This window comes from Narcine bancroftii, unplaced genomic scaffold, assembly GCF_036971445.1.
Source record: "Narcine bancroftii isolate sNarBan1 unplaced genomic scaffold, sNarBan1.hap1 Scaffold_162, whole genome shotgun sequence".
In the NCBI taxonomy this organism is placed as follows: Eukaryota; Metazoa; Chordata; class Chondrichthyes; order Torpediniformes; family Narcinidae; genus Narcine; species Narcine bancroftii.
In genome coordinates, this window is record NW_027211897.1 from 857,371 (window position 1) to 879,913 (window position 22,543).

Sequence of the window (22,543 nt, forward strand, 5' to 3'; positions counted from 1 at the left end):
TCTATTCCACACCAGCATCAGCCAGGCAGACCATTCCATATCCAGCATCTGGCAGAGGACCATTCCACATCCTGAAACTGACAAGCATACCATTTCACATCTGGCATCTGGCACGAATTTCATTCCACATCCGGCATCCGTCCAGAAGATCATTCTACATCCGGCATCTCGCCGCTGTACCATTACACGTCCGGCATCTGGTACAAAGTCCATTCCACATCCGGATTCTCACAGAAGGACCATTCCACCTCCGGCATCTGGCAGGTGGAATATTCCACATCTGGCGTCTCGCAGGTGGACAATTATACCTCCGACATCTTGCAGGTGCACAATTCCACATCTAGCATTTGGCACGAATTATATTGTAAATCCACATTCTCACATGAGGACCATCTGGCAGATGTACCATTCCAAATCTGGAATGTGTCAGAGGAACATTCCACATCCAGCATCTTCCAGATGGTCAATTCCACATCTGGCATCTGTTAGGCAGAGCAGTCCATGTCCAGCAAATGGCAGGAAGATGATACCAGATTCAGCATCTTACAGGCAAACCATTCCACATCTAGCATCTGGCAGGTAGTCAATTCTAAATCGGGCATCTCACTGGCAGACCAGTCTAAATCTGGCATCTGGCAGGCCAACCACTCCACATTCAGAATCTGGTAGGAGTACCATTCCACATCTGGCATTTGGCAGCAAACAAATCCACATCCGGCGATGGACAGTATAAATTTGTTATGTGAGTCAGTTCCACAGTGTAAACTTGTCATATGAGAGAGTTGCACAGTATAATTTTGTTTACTTAGTGTAACCCATATTCCAAACTATATGTTAGTGTGTCCCACAGAGTAAACTTGTTGTGTGAGTAATTTACACAGTGTGACCTTATTATGTGAGTGATTCCCACCATGTAAACTTGTTATTTGTCTGAGTTTCACAGTGTAACCTTGTAATTTTGCAAAATTCGATATTGAAAATGTGATGTTAATGAGTTCCTCAGTGTAACCTTTTTAGGTGAGTGAGTTCCACAGTATAACCTTGTAATGTGAGTGAGTTCCACTTTGTAACCGTGTGATGTAGATGAGTTCCACAGTGTAACCGTGTTATGTGAGTCATTTCCACAGTGTAAACGTCATGTAAGAGAAATGCACAGTATAATTTTGTTTACTTTGTGAAACCCATATTCTAAACTATATGTTAGTGTGTCCCACAGTGTAAACTTGTTATGTAATTTACACAGTGTGACCTTGTAATGTGAGTGAGTCCCACCGTTTGACCTTGTTATATGAGAGAGTTTGAAAGTGTGACGTTGTTATGGAAGTGAATTCCACAGTGTCAACCTGTCTAGTTAGTGAGCCTCAGAGTGTAACATTGGAGAGAGTGAGTTTCACTGTGTGACATTGTTATGTGTGAGATTCCCACAGTGTAAATTTGTTATGTGGGTGAGTTTCACAGTCTAACCTTGTAATTTTGCTAAATTCAATATTGAACATGTTATATTAGTGAGTTCCTCAATGAAACATGTTTAGGTGAGTGTGTTCCACAGTGTAACCGTGTTATTTTGGAGAGTTCCACAGTATAATTTTGGGTACTTAGGGCATCCCATATTGTAAACTTTATGTTAGTGAGTCCCACAGTGTAAATTTGTTCTGTGAGTAATTTTCACAATGTGACCTTATTATGTGAGTCCCACAAATTGACCTTTTTATGTGAGAAATCCCCACAGAGTAAACTTGTAATGTCAGTGAGTTTGAAAGTGTGACATTGTTATGTGTGAGAGTCCCACCATGTAAACTTGTTATGTGTCTGAATTTCACAGTGTTACCTTGTAATTCGCTATATTCGACATTGAAAATGTTATGTTAGTGAATTCCTCAGTGTAACCTTTTTAGGTGAGTGAGTCCCACACTGTAAACTCGCCGCTGTACACTTTCACATCTGGCATCTGGCACGAATTCCATTCCACATCCGGTAACTGTCCAGAAGATCATTCTACTCTGGCATCTCGCCGCTGTACCATTACACATCCAGCATCTGTCATGAAGTCCATTCCACATCCGGATTCTCACAGAAGGACGATTCCACCTCCGGCATCTGACAGGTGGACCATTCCACATCCAGCATCTGGCAGGTAGTCAAATCTAAATGCGACATCTCGCTGGCAGACCAGTCCACATCTGGCATCTATCAGGCAGACTAGTCAATATCTGGCATCAAGAGGGTGGACAATGCCACATCTGGCATCTGGCAGGCCGACCACTCCACATCCTTCATCTCGGAAAAAAAAAACATTCTACATCTGGCATCTGGCAGCAAACCATTCCCCATCTGCAACTGGCAGGTGGTCTATTCCACTCCAGCATCAGCGAGGCAGACCATTACATATTCACCATCTGGCAGAAGACCATTCCACATCCTGCAACTGACAAGCATACCATTTCATGTCTGGCATATGGCACGAATTTCATTCCACATCCGGCATCCGTCCAGAAGATTATTATACATCCGGCATCTCGCTGCTGTACCATTACACGTCCGGCATCTGTCATGAAGTCCATTCCACATCCAGATTCTCACAGAAGGACCATTCTACCTTCGGCATCTGGCAGGTGGACCATTCCACATCTGGCATCTGGCAGGTGGACCATTCCACATTTGGGCTTTTGCAGGTGGACAATTCCACCTCCGGGATCTGGCAAGCATACAATTCCACATCTGGCATCTGGCACGAATTATATTTTACATCCAGATTCTCACATGAGGAACATTCCACCTCCGGCATCTGGCAGATTTGCCGTTCCACATCCGGAATGTGTCAGAGAAACATTCCACATCCAGCATCTTCCAGGTGAACAATTCCACATCCCTCATCTGTTAGGCTGAGCAGTCCAATTCCAGCAAATGGCAGGAAGATGATACCAGATTCAGCATCTTACAGGCAGACCATTCCAAATCCAGCATCTGGCAGGTAGTCAAATCTAAATGCAGCATCTCGCTAGCAGACCAGTCCACATCTGGCATCTATCAGGCAGACTAGTCAATATCTGGCATCAAGTGGGTGGACAATGCCACATCTGGCATCTGGCAGGCCGACCACTCCACATCCTGCATCTGGGAAAAAAAACATTCTACATCTGGCATCTGGCAGCAAACCATTCCGCATCCTGCAACTGGCAGGTGGTCTATTCCACTCCAGCATCAGCCAGGCAGACCATTCCATATCCAGCATCTGGCAGAGGACCATTCCACATCCTGCAACTGACTAGCATACCATTTCACATCTGGCATCTGGCACGAATTTCATTCCACATCCGGCATCCGTCCAGAAGATTATTCTACATCTGGCATCTCGCCGCTGTACCATTACACGTCCGGCATCTGTCATGAAGTCCATTCCACATCCAGATTCTCACAGAAGGACCATTCTACCTTCGGCATCTGGCAGGTGGACCATTCCACATCTGGCATCTGGCATGTGGACCATTCCACATTTGGGCTTTTGCAGGTGGACAATTCCACCTCCGGGATCTGGCAAGCATACAATTCCACATCTGGCATCTGGCACGAATTATATTTTACATCCAGAGTCTGACATGAGGAACATTCCACCTCCGGCATCTGGCAGATTTGCCGTTCCACATCCGGAATGTGTCAGAGAAACATTCCACATCCAGCATCTTCCAGGTGAACAATTCCACATCCCTCATCTGTTAGGCTGAGCAGTCCAATTCCAGCAAATGGCAGGAAGATGATACCAGATTCAGCATCTTACAGGCAGACCATTCCAAATCCAGCATCTGGCAGGTAGTCAAATCTAAATGCGGCATCTCGCTAGCAAACCAGTCCACATCTGGCATCTATCAGGCAGACTAGTCAATATCTGGCATCAAGTGGGTGGACAATGCCACATCTGGCATCTGGCAGGCCGACCACTCCACATCCTGCATCTGGGAAAAAAAAACATTCTACATCTGGCATCTGGCAGCAAACCATTCCGCATCCTGCAACTGGCAGGTGGTCTATTCCACTCCAGCATCAGCCAGGCAGACCATTCCATATCCAGCATCTGGCAGAGGACCATTCCACATCCTGCAACTGACAAGCATACCATTTCACATCTGGCATCTGGCACGAATTTCATTCCACATCCGGCATCTGTCCAGAAGATTATTCTACATCTGGCATCTCGCCGCTGTACCATTACACGTCCGGCATCTGTCATGAAGTCCATTCCACATCCGGATTCTCACAGAAGGACCATTCAACCTTCGGCATCTGGCAGGTGGACCATTCCACATCTGGCATCTGGCAGGTGGACCATTCCACATCTGCCATCTGGCAGGCAGACCATTCCACATTTGGGCTTTTGATGGTGGACAATTCCACCTCCGGGATCTGGCAAGCATACAATTCCACATCTGGCATCTGGCACGAATTATATTTTACATCCAGAGTCTCACATGAGGAACATTCCACCTCCGGCATCTTGCAGATTTGCCGTTCCACATCCAGAATGTGTCAGAGGACATTCCACATCCAGCATCTTCCAGGTGAACAATTCCACATCCCTCATCTGTTAGGCTGAGCAGTCCAATTCCAGCAAATGGCAGGAAGATGATACCAGATTCAGCATCTTACAGGCAGACCATTCCACATCCAGCATCTGGCAAGGAGTCAATTCTAAATGCGGCATCTCGCTGGCAGACCAGTCCACATCTGGCATCTATCAGGCAGACTAGTCAATATCTGGCATCAAGTGGGTTGACAATGCCACATCTGGCATCTGGCAGGACGACCACTCCACATCCTGCATCTGGGAAAAAAAAAACATTCTACATCTGGCATCTGGCAGCAAACCATTCCCCATCCTGCAACTGGCAGGTGGTCTATTCCACTCCAGCATCAGCCAGGCAGACCATTCCATATCCAGCATCTGGCAGAGGACCATTCCACATCCTGCAACTGACAAGCATACCATTTCACATTTGGCATCTGGCACGAATTTCATTCCAGATCAGGCATCCGTCCAGAAGATAATTCTACATCCGGAATCTCGCCGCTGTACCATTACACGTCCGGCATCTGGTACAAAGTCCATTCCACATCCGGATTTTCACAGAAGGACCATTCCACCTCCGGCATCTGGCAGGTGGAACATTCCACATCTGGCGTATCGCAGGTGGACAATTATACCTCCGACATCTTGCAGGTGGACAATTCCACATCTAGCATCTGGCACGAATTATATTGTACAACCACATTCTCACATGAGGACCACCTGATAGATGTACCATTCCAAATCCAGAATGTGCCAGAGGAACATTCCACATCCAGCATCTTTCAGATGGACAATTCCACATCTGGCATCTGTTAGGCAGAGCTGTCCATGTCCAGCAAATGGCAGGAAGATGATACCAGATTCAGCATCTTACTTGCAGACCATTCCACATCTAGCATCTGGCAGGTAGTCAATTTTAAATCCGCATCTCACTGGCAGACCAGTCCAAATCTGGCATCTGGCAGGCCAACCACTCCACATTCAGTGTCTGGCAGGAGTACCATTCCACATCTGGCATTTGGCAGCAAACAAATCCACATCCGGCGATTGACAGTATAAATTTGTTACGTGAGTGAGTTCCACAGTGTAACCGTGTTATGTGAGTCAGTTCCACAGTGTAAACTTGTCATATGAGAGAGTTGCACAGTATAATTTTGTTTACTTAGTGTAACCCATATTCCAAACTATATGTTAGTGTGTCCCACAGTGTAAACTTCTGTGAGTAATTTACATAGTGTGACCTTGTCATGTGATTGATTCCCACCATGTAAACTTGTTATGTGTCTGAGTTTCACAGTCTAACCTTGTAATTTTGCTAAATTCGACATTGAAAAAGTTATGTTAGTGAGTTCCTCAGTGCAACTTTTTTAGGTCAGTGTGTTCCACAGTGTAAACTTGTCATGTGAGAGAGTTGCACAGTATAATTTTGGCTACTGAGGGAATCCCATATTGTAAACTTTATGTTAGTGAGTCCCACAGTGTAAATTTGTTATGTGAGTGATTTACACAGTGTGACCTTATTATGTGAGTCCCACAAATTCACCTTATTATGTGAGAGATTCCCATAGTGTAAACTTGTTATGTGAGTGAGTTTGAAAGTGTGACATTGTTATCGAAGTGATTTCCATAGTGTCAACCTTTCTACTTAGTGAGTCTCAGGGTGTAATATTGGTATGGAGTGCGTTCGTCAGTGTGACATTTTATGTGTGAGATTCCCAAGGTGTAAATTTTTTGTGTGGGTGAGTTTCACAGTGTAACCTTGTAATTTCGCTAAATTCAGTATTGAAAATGTTATGTTAGTGAGTTCCTCAGTGCAACTTTTTTAGGTGAGTGTGTTCCACAGTGTGAGTGAGTCTCACCATTTGACCTTGTAATGTCAGTGAGTTTGAAAGTGTGACATTGTTATGGAAGTGAATTCCACAGTGTCAGCCTGTCTAGTTAGTGGGCCTCAGAGTGTAACATTGGTAGAGAGTGAGTTTGACTGTGTGACATTGTTATGTGTGAGATTCCCACAGTGTAAACTTGTTATGCGGGTGAGTTTCACAGTGTTACCTTGTAATTTCACTAAATTCGATATTCAAAATGTGATTTTAATGAGTTCCTCAGTGTAACGTTTTTAGGTGAGAGATTCCCACAGTGTAACCATGTTATGTGAGTTATTTCCACAGTGTAAACTTGTCGTGTGAGAGAGTTGCACCGTATAATTTTGTTCACTTGTGGAATCCCATATTGTAAACTTCATGTGAGTTAGTCCCACAGTGTAAACTTGTTGTGTGAGTCATTTACACAGTGTGACCTTGTTATGTGAGTGATTCCCACCATGTAAACTTGTTATGTGTCTGAGTTTCACTGTGTAACCTTGTAATTTTGCTAAATTCGATATTGTTTGTTGGTGAGTTCCTCAGTGCAACTTTTTTTAGGTGAGTGTGTTCCACAGTGTGAGTGAGTCTCACCATTTGACCTTGTAATGTCAATGAGTTTGAAAGTGTGACATTGTTATGGAAGTGAATTCCACAGTGTCAACCTGTCTAGTTAATGGGCCTCAGAGTGTAACATTGGTATAGAGTGTGTTCGACAGTGTGACATTGTTATATGTGAGATTCTCACCGTGTAAACTTGTTATGTGGTTGAGTTTCACAGTGTTACCTTGTAATCCGCTATATTCGACATTGAAAATGTTATGTTAGTGAATTCCTCAGTGTAACCTTTTTAGGTGAGTGAGTCCCACACTGTAAACTCGCCGCTGTACACTTTCACATCTGGCATCTGGCACGAATTCCATTCCACATCTGGTATCTGTCCTGAAGATCATTCTACTCTGGCATCTCGCCGCTGTACCATTACACATCCAGCATCTGTCAGGAAGTCCATTCCACATCCGGATTCTCACAGAAGGACCATTCCAACTCCGGCATCTGGCAGGTGGACCATTCCACATCTGGCATTTGGCAGGTGTACCATTCCACATCTGGCATCTGGCAGGCAGACCATTCCACATTTGGGCTTTTTCAGGTGGACAATTCCACCTCCGGGATCTGGCAAGCATACAATTCCACATCTGGCATCTGGCACGAATTATATTGTACATCCAGAGTCTCACATGAGAAACATTCCACCTCCGGCATCTGGCAGATGTACCATTGCTCATCCGGAATGTGTCAGACGAACATTCCACATCCAGCATCTTCCAGGTGGACAATTCCACATCCATCATCTGTTAGGCTGAGCAGTCCAATTCCAGCAAATGGCAGGAAGATGATACCAGATTCAGCATCTTACAGGCAGACCATTCCACATCCAGCACCTGGCAGGTAGTCAATTCTAAATGCGGCATCTCGATGGCAGACCAGTCCACATCTGGCATCTATCAGGCAGACTAGTCAATATCTGGCATCAAGTGGGTTGACAATGCCACATCTGGCATCTGGCAGGACGACCACTCCACATCCTGCATCTGGGAAAAAAAAAACATTCTACATCTGGCATCTGGCAGCAAACCATTCCCCATCCTGCAACTGGCAGGTGGTCTATTCCACTCCAGCATCAGCCAGGCAGACCATTCCATATCCAGCATCTGGCAGTGGACCATTCCACATCCTGCAACTGACAAGCATATCATTTCACATTTGGCATCTGGCACGAATTTCATTCCAGATCAGGCATCCGTCCAGAAGATAATTCTACATCCGGAATCTCGCCGCTGTACCATTACACGTCCGGCATCTGGTACAAAGTCCATTCCACATCCGGATTTTCACAGAAGGACCATTCCACCTCCGGCATCTGGCAGGTGGAACATTCCACATCTGGCGTCTCGCAGGTGGACAATTATACCTCCGACATCTTGCAGGTGGACAATTCCACATCTAGCATCTGGCACGAATTATATTGTACAACCACATTCTCACATGAGGACCACCTGATAGATGTACCATTCCAAATCCAGAATGTGCCAGAGGAACATTCCACATCCAGCATCTTTCAGATGGACAATTCCACATCTGGCATCTGTTAGGCAGAGCTGTCCATGTCCAGCAAATGGCAGGAAGATGATACCAGATTCAGCATCTTACTTGCAGACCATTCCACATCTAGCATCTGGCAGGTAGTCAATTTTAAATCCGCATCTCACTGGCAGACCAGTCCAAATCTGGCATCTGGCAGGCCAACCACTCCACATTCAGTGTCTGGCAGGAGTACCATTCCACATCTGGCATTTGGCAGCAAACAAATCCACATCCGGCGATTGACAGTATAAATTTGTTACGTGAGTGAGTTCCACAGTGTAACCGTGTTATGTGAGTCAGTTCCACAGTGTAAACTTGTCATATGAGAGAGTTGCACAGTATAATTTTGTTTACTTAGTGTAACCCATATTCCAAACTATATGTTAGTGTGTCCCACAGTGTAAACTTCTGTGAGTAATTTACATAGTGTGACCTTGTCATGTGATTGATTCCCACCATGTAAACTTGTTATGTGTCTGAGTTTCACAGTCTAACCTTGTAATTTTGCTAAATTCGACATTGAAAAAGTTATGTTAGTGAGTTCCTCAGTGCAACTTTTTTAGGTCAGTGTGTTCCACAGTGTAAACTTGTCATGTGAGAGAGTTGCACAGTATAATTTTGGCTACTGAGGGAATCCCATATTGTAAACTTTATGTTAGTGAGTCCCACAGTGTAAATTTGTTATGTGAGTGATTTACACAGTGTGACCTTATTATGTGAGTCCCACAAATTCACCTTATTATGTGAGAGATTCCCATAGTGTAAACTTGTTATGTGAGTGAGTTTGAAAGTGTGACATTGTTATCGAAGTGATTTCCATAGTGTCAACCTTTCTACTTAGTGAGTCTCAGGGTGTAATATTGGTATGGAGTGCGTTCGTCAGTGTGACATTTTATGTGTGAGATTCCCAAGGTGTAAATTTTTTGTGTGGGTGAGTTTCACAGTGTAACCTTGTAATTTCGCTAAATTCAGTATTGAAAATGTTATGTTAGTGAGTTCCTCAGTGCAACTTTTTTAGGTGAGTGTGTTCCACAGTGTGAGTGAGTCTCACCATTTGACCTTGTAATGTCAGTGAGTTTGAAAGTGTGACATTGTTATGGAAGTGAATTCCACAGTGTCAACCTGTCTAGTTAGTGGGCCTCAGAGTGTAACATTGGTATAGAGTGAGTTTGACAGTGTGACATTGTTATGTGTGAGAGTCCCACCGTGTAAACTTGTTATGTGTCTGAGTTTCACAGAGTTACCTTTTAATTTCACTAAATTCGATATTCAAAATGTGATTTTAATGAGTTCCTCAGTGTAACCTTTTTAGGTGAGAGATTCCCACAGTGTAACCATGTTATGTGAGTTATTTCCACAGTGTAAACTTGTCGTGTGAGAGAGTTGCACCGTATAATTTTGTTCACTTGTGGAATCCCATATTGTAAACTTCATGTGAGTTAGTCCCACAGTGTAAACTTGTTGTGTGAGTCATTTACACAGTGTGACCTTGTTATGTGAGTGATTCCCACCATGTAAACTTGTTATGTGTCTGAGTTTCACTGTGTAACCTTGTAATTTTGCTAAATTTGATATTGTTTGTTGGTGAGTTCCTCAGTGCAACTTTTTTTAGGTGAGTGTGTTCCACAGTGTGAGTGAGTCTCACCATTTGACCTTGTAATGTCAATGAGTTTGAAAGTGTGACATTGTTATGGAAGTGAATTCCACAGTGTCAACCTGTCTAGTTAATGGGCCTCAGAGTGTAACATTGGTATAGAGTGTGTTCGACAGTGTGACATTGTTATATGTGAGATTCTCACCGTGTAAACTTGTTATGTGGTTGAGTTTCACAGTGTTACCTTGTAATTCGCTATATTCGACATTGAAAATGTTATGTTAGTGAATTCCTCAGTGTAACCTTTTTAGGTGAGTGAGTCCCACACTGTAAAGTCGCCGCTGTACACTTTCACATCTGGCATCTGGCACGAATTCCATTCCACATCTGGTATCTGTCCTGAAGATCATTCTACTCTGGCATCTCGCCGCTGTACCATTACACATCCAGCATCTGTCAGGAAGTCCATTCCACATCCGGATTCTCACAGAAGGACCATTCCAACTCCGGCATCTGGCAGGTGGACCATTCCACATCTGGCATCTGGCAGGTGGACCATTCCACATCTGCCATCTGGCAGGCAGACCATTCCACATTTGGGCTTTTGCAGGTGGACAATTCCACCTCCGGGATCTGGCAAGCATACAATTCCACATCTGGCATCTGGCACGAATTATATTGTACATCCAGAGTCTCACATGAGGAACATTCCACCTCCGGCATCTGGCAGATGTACCATTCCACATCCGGAATGTGTCAGAGGAACATTCCACATCCAGCATCTTCCTGGTGAACAATTCCACATCCATCATCTGTTAGGCTGAGCAGTCCAATTCCAGCAAATGGCAGGAAGATGATAGCAGATTCAGCATCTTACAGGCAGACCATTCCACAGCCAGCATTTGGCAGGTAGTCAATTCTAAATGCGGCATCCCACTATCGACCAGTGCACATCTGGCATCTATCAGGCAGACTAGTCAATATCTGGCATCAAGTGGGTGGACAATGCCACATCTGGCATCTGGCAGGCTGACCACTCCACATCCTGCATCTGGGGAAAATAAACCCATTCTACATCTGGAACCTGGCAGCAAACCATTCCCCATCCTGCAACTGGCAGGTGGTCTATTCCACTCCAGCTTCAGCCAGGCAGACCATTCCATAGCCAGCATCTGGCAGAGGACCATTCCACATCCTGCAACTGACAAGCATACCATTTCACATCTGGTATCTGGCACGAATTTCATTCCACATCCGGCATCCCGTCCAGAAGATCATTCTACATCCGGCATCTCGCCGCTGTACCATTACACGTCCGGCATCTGGTACAAAGTCCATTCCACATCTGGATTCTCACAGAAGGACCATTCCACCTCCGGCATCTGGCAGGTGGAATATTCCACATCTGGCATCTCGCAGGTGGACAATTATACCTCTGACATCTTGCAGGTGCACAATTCCACATCTAGCATCTGGCACAAATTATATTGTAAATCCACATTCTCACATGAGGACCATCTGGCAGATGTACCATTCCAAATCCGGAATGTGTCAGAGGATCATTCCACATCCAGCATCTTCCAGATGGACAATTCCACATCTGGCATCTGTTAGGCAGAGCTATCCATGTCCAGCAAATGGCAGGAAGATGATACCAGATTCAGCATCTTACTGGCAGACCAGTCCAAATCTGGCATCTGGCAGGCCAAACACACCACATTCAGTATCTGGCAGGAGTACCATTCCACATCTGGCATTTGGCCGCAAACAAATCCACATCCGGTGATTGACAGTATAAATTTGTTATGTGAGTGAGTTCCACAGTGTAACCGTGTTATGTGAGTCAGTTCCACAGTGTAAACTTGTCATATGAGAGAGTTGCACAGTATAATTTTGTTTACTTAGTGTAACCCATATTCCAAACTATATGTTAGTGTGTCCCACAGAGTAAACTTGTTGTGTGAGTAATTTAGACAGCATGACCTTATTATGGGAGTGATTCCCACCATGTAAACTTGTAATGTGTCTGAGTTTAACTGTGTAACCTTGTAATTTTGCTAAATTCGATATTGTTTGTTCGTCAGTTCCTCAGTGCAACTTTTTTAGGTGAGTGAGTTCCACAGTGTAACCGTGTTATGTAATTTACACAGTGTGACCTTGTTATGTGAGTGAGTCCCACCGTTTGACCTTGTTATATGAGAGAGTTTGAAAGTGTGACGTTGTTATGGAAGTGAATTCCACAGTGTCAGCCTGTCTAGTTAGTGAGCCTCAGAGTGTAACATTGGTAGAGAGTGAGTTTGAGTGTGTGACATTGTTAAGTGTGAGATTCCCACAGTGTAAACTTGTTATGTGGGTGAGTTTCACAGTGTTACCTTGTAAGTTTGCTAAATTCGATATTGAACATGTTATGTTAGTGAGTTCCTCAATGAAACATGTTCAGGTGTGTGTGTTCCACAGTGTAACTGTGTTATTTTGGAGAGTTCCACAGTATAATTTTGGGTATTTAGGGCATCCCATATTGTAAACTTTATGATAGTGAGTCCCACAGTGCAAATTTGTTATGTGAGTAATTTTCACAGTGTGAGCTTATTATGTTAGTCCCACAAGTTGTCCTTATTATGTGAGAAATTCCCACAGAGTAAACTTGTAATGTCAGTGAGTTTGAAAGTGTGACATTGTTATGGAAGTGAATTCCACAGTGTCAACCTGTCTAGTTAGTGGGCCTCAGAGTATAACATTGGTATAGAGTGAGTTTGACTGTGTGACATTGTTATGTGTGAGAGTCCCAACGTGTAAACTTGTTGTGTCTGAGTTTCACAGTGTTACCTTTTAATTTCGCTAAATTCGATTTTGAAAATGTGATGTTAATGAGTTCCTCAGTGTAATCTTTTTAGGTGAGTAAGTCCCATGGTGTAAACTTGTTATGGGAGTAACTTACACAGTGTGACCGTATTATGTGAGTCCCAAAATTTGACCTTGTTGTGTGAGTGATTCCCACCATGTAAACTGGTTATGTGCCTGAGTTTCACAGTGTAACCATGTAATTTTGCTAAATTCGAAATTGAAAAAGTTATATTAGTGAGTTCCTCAGTGCAACTTTTTTAGGTGAGTGAGTTCCACAGTGTAAACTTGTTATGTGAGTGAGTTCCACAGTGTAAACTTGTCATGTGAGAGATTTGCACAGTATAATTTTGGGTACTTAGGGAATCCCATATTGTAAACTTTATGTTAGTGAGTCCCACAGTGTAAATTTGTTCTGTGAGTAATTTACACAGTGTGACCTTATTATGTGCATCCCACAAATTCACCTTATTATGTGAGAGATTCCCAGAGTGTAAACTTGTTATGTGAGTGAGTTTGAAAGTGTGACATTGTTATCGAAGTGATTTCCATAGTGTCAACCTTTCTACTTAGTGAGTATCAGAGTGTAACATTGGTATGGAGTGTGTTCGACAGTGTGACATTGTTATATGTGAGATTCCCACCGTGTAAACTTGTTATGTGGGTGAGTTTCACAGTGTTACCTTGTATTTCGCAAAATTCGACATTGAAAATGTTATGTTAGTGAATTCCTCAGCGTGACCTTTTTAGGTGAGTGAGTCCCACACTGTAAACTCACCGCTGTACCATTTCAAATCTGGCATCTGGCACGAATTCAATTCCACATCCGGTATATTGTCCAGAAGATCATTCTACTCTGGCATCTCGCCGCTGTACCATTACACATCCAGCATCTGTCATGAAGTCCATTCCACATCCAGATTCTCACAGAATGACCGTTCCACCTCTGGCATCTGGCAGGTGGACCATTCCACATCTGGCATCTGGCAGGCAGACCATTCCACATTTGGGTGTTTGCAGGTGGACAATTCCAACTCTGGGATCTGGCAAGCATACAATTCCACATCTGGCATCTGGCACAAATTATATTGTACATCCAGAGCCTCACATGAGGAACATTCCACCTCCGTCATCTGGCAGATGTACCATTCCACATGCGGAATGTGTCAGAGGAACATTCCACATCAGCATCTTCCAGGTGGACAATTCCACATCCATCATCTGTTAGGCTGAGCAGTCCAATTCCAGCAAATGGCAGGAAGATGATACCAGATTCAGCATCTTACAGGCAGACCATTCCACATCCAGCATCTGGCAGGTAGTCAATTCTAAATGCGGCATCTCGCTGGCAGACCAGTCCACATCTGGCATCTATCAGGCAGACTAGTCAATATTTGGCATCAAGTGGGTGGACAATGCCACATCTGGCATCAGGCAGTCCGACCACTCCACATGCTGCATCTGGGAAAAAAAAAACATTCTATATCTGGCATCTGGCAGCAAACCATTCCCCATCCTGCAACTGGCAGGTGGTCTATTCCACACCAGCATCAGCCAGGCAGACCATTCCATATCCAGCATCTGGCAGAGGACCATTCCACATCCTGAAACTGACAAGCATACCATTTCACATCTGGCATCTGGCACGAATTTCATTCCACATCCGGCATCCGTCCAGAAGATCATTCTACATCCGGCATCTCGCCGCTGTACCATTACACGTCCGGCATCTGGTACAAAGTCCATTCCACATCCGGATTCTCACAGAAGGACCATTCCACCTCCGGCATCTGGCAGGTGGAATATTCCACATCTGGCGTCTCGCAGGTGGACAATTATACCTCCGACATCTTGCAGGTGCACAATTCCACATCTAGCATTTGGCACGAATTATATTGTAAATCCACATTCTCACATGAGGACCATCTGGCAGATGTACCATTCCAAATCTGGAATGTGTCAGAGGAACATTCCACATCCAGCATCTTCCAGATGGTCAATTCCACATCTGGCATCTGTTAGGCAGAGCAGTCCATGTCCAGCAAATGGCAGGAAGATGATACCAGATTCAGCATCTTACAGGCAAACCATTCCACATCTAGCATCTGGCAGGTAGTCAATTCTAAATCGGGCATCTCACTGGCAGACCAGTCTAAATCTGGCATCTGGCAGGCCAACCACTCCACATTCAGAATCTGGTAGGAGTACCATTCCACATCTGGCATTTGGCAGCAAACAAATCCACATCCGGCGATGGACAGTATAAATTTGTTATGTGAGTCAGTTCCACAGTGTAAACTTGTCATATGAGAGAGTTGCACAGTATAATTTTGTTTACTTAGTGTAACCCATATTCCAAACTATATGTTAGTGTGTCCCACAGAGTAAACTTGTTGTGTGAGTAATTTACACAGTGTGACCTTATTATGTGAGTGATTCCCACCATGTAAACTTGTTATTTGTCTGAGTTTCACAGTGTAACCTTGTAATTTTGCAAAATTCGATATTGAAAATGTGATGTTAATGAGTTCCTCAGTGTAACCTTTTTAGGTGAGTGAGTTCCACAGTATAACCTTGTAATGTGAGTGAGTTCCACTTTGTAACCGTGTGATGTAGATGAGTTCCACAGTGTAACCGTGTTATGTGAGTCATTTCCACAGTGTAAACGTCATGTAAGAGAAATGCACAGTATAATTTTGTTTACTTTGTGAAACCCATATTCTAAACTATATGTTAGTGTGTCCCACAGTGTAAACTTGTTATGTAATTTACACAGTGTGACCTTGTAATGTGAGTGAGTCCCACCGTTTGACCTTGTTATATGAGAGAGTTTGAAAGTGTGACGTTGTTATGGAAGTGAATTCCACAGTGTCAACCTGTCTAGTTAGTGAGCCTCAGAGTGTAACATTGGAGAGAGTGAGTTTCACTGTGTGACATTGTTATGTGTGAGATTCCCACAGTGTAAATTTGTTATGTGGGTGAGTTTCACAGTCTAACCTTGTAATTTTGCTAAATTCAATATTGAACATGTTATATTAGTGAGTTCCTCAATGAAACATGTTTAGGTGAGTGTGTTCCACAGTGTAACCGTGTTATTTTGGAGAGTTCCACAGTATAATTTTGGGTACTTAGGGCATCCCATATTGTAAACTTTATGTTAGTGAGTCCCACAGTGTAAATTTGTTCTGTGAGTAATTTTCACAATGTGACCTTATTATGTGAGTCCCACAAATTGACCTTTTTATGTGAGAAATCCCCACAGAGTAAACTTGTAATGTCAGTGAGTTTGAAAGTGTGACATTGTTATGTGTGAGAGTCCCACCATGTAAACTTGTTATGTGTCTGAATTTCACAGTGTTACCTTGTAATTCGCTATATTCGACATTGAAAATGTTATGTTAGTGAATTCCTCAGTGTAACCTTTTTAGGTGAGTGAGTCCCACACTGTAAACTCGCCGCTGTACACTTTCACATCTGGCATCTGGCACGAATTCCATTCCACATCCGGTAACTGTCCAGAAGATCATTCTACTCTGGCATCTCGCCGCTGTACCATTACACATCCAGCATCTGTCATGAAGTCCATTCCACATCCGGATTCTCACAGAAGGACGATTCCACCTCCGGCATCTGACAGGTGGACCATTCCACATCCAGCATCTGGCAGGTAGTCAAATCTAAATGCGACATCTCGCTGGCAGACCAGTCCACATCTGGCATCTATCAGGCAGACTAGTCAATATCTGGCATCAAGAGGGTGGACAATGCCACATCTGGCATCTGGCAGGCCGACCACTCCACATCCTTCATCTCGGAAAAAAAAAACATTCTACATCTGGCATCTGGCAGCAAACCATTCCCCATCTGCAACTGGCAGGTGGTCTATTCCACTCCAGCATCAGCGAGGCAGACCATTACATATTCACCATCTGGCAGAAGACCATTCCACATCCTGCAACTGACAAGCATACCATTTCATGTCTGGCATATGGCACGAATTTCATTCCACATCCGGCATCCGTCCAGAAGATTATTATACATCTGGCATCTCGCTGCTGTACCATTACACGTCCGGCATCTGTCATGAAGTCCATTCCACATCCAGATTCTCACAGAAGGACCATTCTACCTTCGGCATCTGGCAGGTGGACCATTCCACATCTGGCATCTGGCAGGTGGACCATTCCACATTTGGGCTTTTGCAGGTGGACAATTCCACCTCCGGGATCTGGCAAGCATACAATTCCACATCTGGCATCTGGCACGAATTATATTTTACATCCAGATTCTCACATGAGGAACATTCCACCTCCGGCATCTGGCAGATTTGCCGTTCCACATCCGGAATGTGTCAGAGAAACATTCCACATCCAGCATCTTCCAGGTGAACAATTCCACATCCCTCATCTGTTAGGCTGAGCAGTCCAATTCCAGCAAATGGCAGGAAGATGATACCAGATTCAGCATCTTACAGGCAGACCATTCCAAATCCAGCATCTGGCAGGTAGTCAAATCTAAATGCAGCATCTCGCTAGCAGACCAGTCCACATCTGGCATCTATCAGGCAGACTAGTCAATATCTGGCATCAAGTGGGTGGACAATGCCACATCTGGCATCTGGCAGGCCGACCACTCCACATCCTGCATCTGGGAAAAAAAACATTCTACATCTGGCATCTGGCAGCAAACCATTCCGCATCCTGCAACTGGCAGGTGGTCTATTCCACTCCAGCATCAGCCAGGCAGACCATTCCATATCCAGCATCTGGCAGAGGACCATTCCACATCCTGCAACTGACAAGCATACCATTTCACATCTGGCATCTGGCACGAATTTCATTCCACATCCGGCATCCGTCCAGAAGATTATTCTACATCTGGCATCTCGCCGCTGTACCATTACACGTCCGGCATCTGTCATGAAGTCCATTCCACATCCAGATTCTCACAGAAGGACCATTCTACCTTCGGCATCTGGCAGGTGGACCATTCCACATCTGCCATCTGGCATGTGGACAATTCCACATTTGGGCTTTTGCAGGTGGACAATTCCACCTCCGGGATCTGGCAAGCATACAATTCCACATCTGGCATCTGGCACGAATTATATTTTACATCCAGAGTCTGACATGAGGAACATTCCACCTCCGGCATCTTGCAGATTTGCCGTTCCACATCCAGAATGTGTCAGAGGACATTCCACATCCAGCATCTTCCAGGTGAACAATTCCACATCCCTCATCTGTTAGGCTGAGCAGTCCAATTCCAGCAAATGGCAGGAAGATGATACCAGATTCAGCATCTTACAGGCAGACCATTCCACATCCAGCATCTGGCAAGGAGTCAATTCTAAATGCGGCATCTCGCTGGCAGACCAGTCCACATCTGGCATCTATCAGGCAGACTAGTCAATATCTGGCATCAAGTGGGTTGACAATGCCACATCTGGCATCTGGCAGGCCGACCACTCCACATCCTGCATCTGTGAAAAAAAAAACATTCTACATCTGGCATCTGGCAGCAAACCATTCCGCATCCTGCAACTGGCAGGTGGTCTATTCCACTCCAGCATCAGCCAGGCAGACCATTCCATATCCAGCATCTGGCAGAGGACCATTCCACATCCTGCAACTGACAAGCATACCATTTCACATCTGGCATCTGGCACGAATTTCATTCCACATCCGGCATCCGTCCAGAAGATTATTCTACATCTGGCATCTCGCCGCTGTACCATTACACGTCCGGCATCTGTCATGAAGTCCATTCCACATCCAGATTCTCACAGAAGGACCATTCTACCTTCGGCATCTGGCAGGTGGACCATTCCACATCTGCCATCTGGCATGTGGACAATTCCACATTTGGGCTTTTGCAGGTGGACAATTCCACCTCCGGGATCTGGCAAGCATACAATTCCACATCTGGCATCTGGCACGAATTATATTTTACATCCAGAGTCTGACATGAGGAACATTCCACCTCCGGCATCTTGCAGATTTGCCGTTCCACATCCAGAATGTGTCAGAGGACATTCCACATCCAGCATCTTCCAGGTGAACAATTCCACATCCCTCATCTGTTAGGCTGAGCAGTCCAATTCCAGCAAATGGCAGGAAGATGATACCAGATTCAGCATCTTACAGGCAGACCATTCCACATCCAGCATCTGGCAAGGAGTCAATTCTAAATGCGGCATCTCGCTGGCAGACCAGTCCACATCTGGCATCTATCAGGCAGACTAGTCAATATCTGGCATCAAGTGGGTTGACAATGCCACATCTGGCATCTGGCAGGACGACCACTCCACATCCTGCATCTGGGAAAAAAAAAACATTCTACATCTGGCATCTGGCAGCAAACCATTCCCCATCCTGCAACTGGCAGGTGGTCTATTCCACTCCAGCATCAGCCAGGCAGACCATTCCATATCCAGCATCTGGCAGAGGACCATTCCACATCCTGCAACTGACAAGCATACCATTTCACATTTGGCATCTGGCACGAATTTCATTCCAGATCAGGCATCCGTCCAGAAGATAATTCTACATCCGGAATCTCGCCGCTGTACCATTACACGTCCGGCATCTGGTACAAAGTCCATTCCACATCCGGATTTTCACAGAAGGACCATTCCACCTCCGGCATCTGGCAGGTGGAACATTCCACATCTGGCGTCTCGCAGGTGGACAATTATACCTCCGACATCTTGCAGGTGGACAATTCCACATCTAGCATCTGGCACGAATTATATTGTACAACCACATTCTCACATGAGGACCACCTGATAGATGTACCATTCCAAATCCAGAATGTGCCAGAGGAACATTCCACATCCAGCATCTTTCAGATGGACAATTCCACATCTGGCATCTGTTAGGCAGAGCTGTCCATGTCCAGCAAATGGCAGGAAGATGATACCAGATTCAGCATCTTACTTGCAGACCATTCCACATCTAGCATCTGGCAGGTAGTCAATTTTAAATCCGCATCTCACTGGCAGACCAGTCCAAATCTGGCATCTGGCAGGCCAACCACTCCACATTCAGTGTCTGGCAGGAGTACCATTCCACATCTGGCATTTGGCAGCAAACAAATCCACATCCGGCGATTGACAGTATAAATTTGTTACGTGAGTGAGTTCCACAGTGTAACCGTGTTATGTGAGTCAGTTCCACAGTGTAAACTTGTCATATGAGAGAGTTGCACAGTATAATTTTGTTTACTTAGTGTAACCCATATTCCAAACTATATGTTAGTGTGTCCCACAGTGTAAACTTCTGTGAGTAATTTACATAGTGTGACCTTGTCATGTGATTGATTCCCACCATGTAAACTTGTTATGTGTCTGAGTTTCACAGTCTAACCTTGTAATTTTGCTAAATTCGACATTGAAAAAGTTATGTTAGTGAGTTCCTCAGTGCAACTTTTTTAGGTCAGTGTGTTCCACAGTGTAAACTTGTCATGTGAGAGAGTTGCACAGTATAATTTTGGCTACTGAGGGAATCCCATATTGTAAACTTTATGTTAGTGAGTCCCACAGTGTAAATTTGTTATGTGAGTGATTTACACAGTGTGACCTTATTATGTGAGTCCCACAAATTCACCTTATTATGTGAGAGATTCCCATAGTGTAAACTTGTTATGTGAGTGAGTTTGAAAGTGTGACATTGTTATCGAAGTGATTTCCATAGTGTCAACCTTTCTACTTAGTGAGTCTCAGGGTGTAATATTGGTATGGAGTGCGTTCGTCAGTGTGACATTTTATGTGTGAGATTCCCAAGGTGTAAATTTTTTGTGTGGGTGAGTTTCACAGTGTAACCTTGTAATTTCGCTAAATTCAGTATTGAAAATGTTATGTTAGTGAGTTCCTCAGTGCAACTTTTTTAGGTGAGTGTGTTCCACAGTGTGAGTGAGTCTCACCATTTGACCTTGTAATGTCAGTGAGTTTGAAAGTGTGACATTGTTATGGAAGTGAATTCCACAGTGTCAGCCTGTCTAGTTAGTGGGCCTCAGAGTGTAACATTGGTAGAGAGTGAGTTTGACTGTGTGACATTGTTATGTGTGAGATTCCCACAGTGTAAACTTGTTATGCGGGTGAGTTTCACAGTGTTACCTTGTAATTTCACTAAATTCGATATTCAAAATGTGATTTTAATGAGTTCCTCAGTGTAACCTTTTTAGGTGAGAGATTCCCACAGTGTAACCATGTTATGTGAGTTATTTCCACAGTGTAAACTTGTCGTGTGAGAGAGTTGCACCGTATAATTTTGTTCACTTGTGGAATCCCATATTGTAAACTTCATGTGAGTTAGTCCCACAGTGTAAACTTGTTGTGTGAGTCATTTACACAGTGTGACCTTGTTATGTGAGTGATTCCCACCATGTAAACTTGTTATGTGTCTGAGTTTCACTGTGTAACCTTGTAATTTTGCTAAATTCGATATTGTTTGTTGGTGAGTTCCTCAGTGCAACTTTTTTTAGGTGAGTGTGTTCCACAGTGTGAGTGAGTCTCACCATTTGACCTTGTAATGTCAATGAGTTTGAAAGTGTGACATTGTTATGGAAGTGAATTCCACAGTGTCAACCTGTCTAGTTAATGGGCCTCAGAGTGTAACATTGGTATAGAGTGTGTTCGACAGTGTGACATTGTTATATGTGAGATTCTCACCGTGTAAACTTGTTATGTGGTTGAGTTTCACAGTGTTACCTTGTAATTCGCTATATTCGACATTGAAAATGTTATGTTAGTGAATTCCTCAGTGTAACCTTTTTAGGTGAGTGAGTCCCACACTGTAAACTCGCCGCTGTACACTTTCACATCTGGCATCTGGCACGAATTCCATTCCACATCTGGTATCTGTCCTGAAGATCATTCTACTCTGGCATCTCGCCGCTGTACCATTACACATCCAGCATCTGTCAGGAAGTCCATTCCACATCCGGATTCTCACAGAAGGACCATTCCAACTCCGGCATCTGGCAGGTGGACCATTCCACATCTGGCATTTGGCAGGTGTACCATTCCACATCTGGCATCTGGCAGGCAGACCATTCCACATTTGGGCTTTTTCAGGTGGACAATTCCACCTCCGGGATCTGGCAAGCATACAATTCCACATCTGGCATCTGGCACGAATTATATTGTACATCCAGAGTCTCACATGAGAAACATTCCACCTCCGGCATCTGGCAGATGTACCATTGCTCATCCGGAATGTGTCAGACGAACATTCCACATCCAGCATCTTCCAGGTGGACAATTCCACATCCATCATCTGTTAGGCTGAGCAGTCCAATTCCAGCAAATGGCAGGAAGATGATACCAGATTCAGCATCTTACAGGCAGACCATTCCACATCCAGCACCTGGCAGGTAGTCAATTCTAAATGCGGCATCTCGATGGCAGACCAGTCCACATCTGGCATCTATCAGGCAGACTAGTCAATATCTGGCATCAAGTGGGTTGACAATGCCACATCTGGCATCTGGCAGGACGACCACTCCACATCCTGCATCTGGGAAAAAAAAAACATTCTA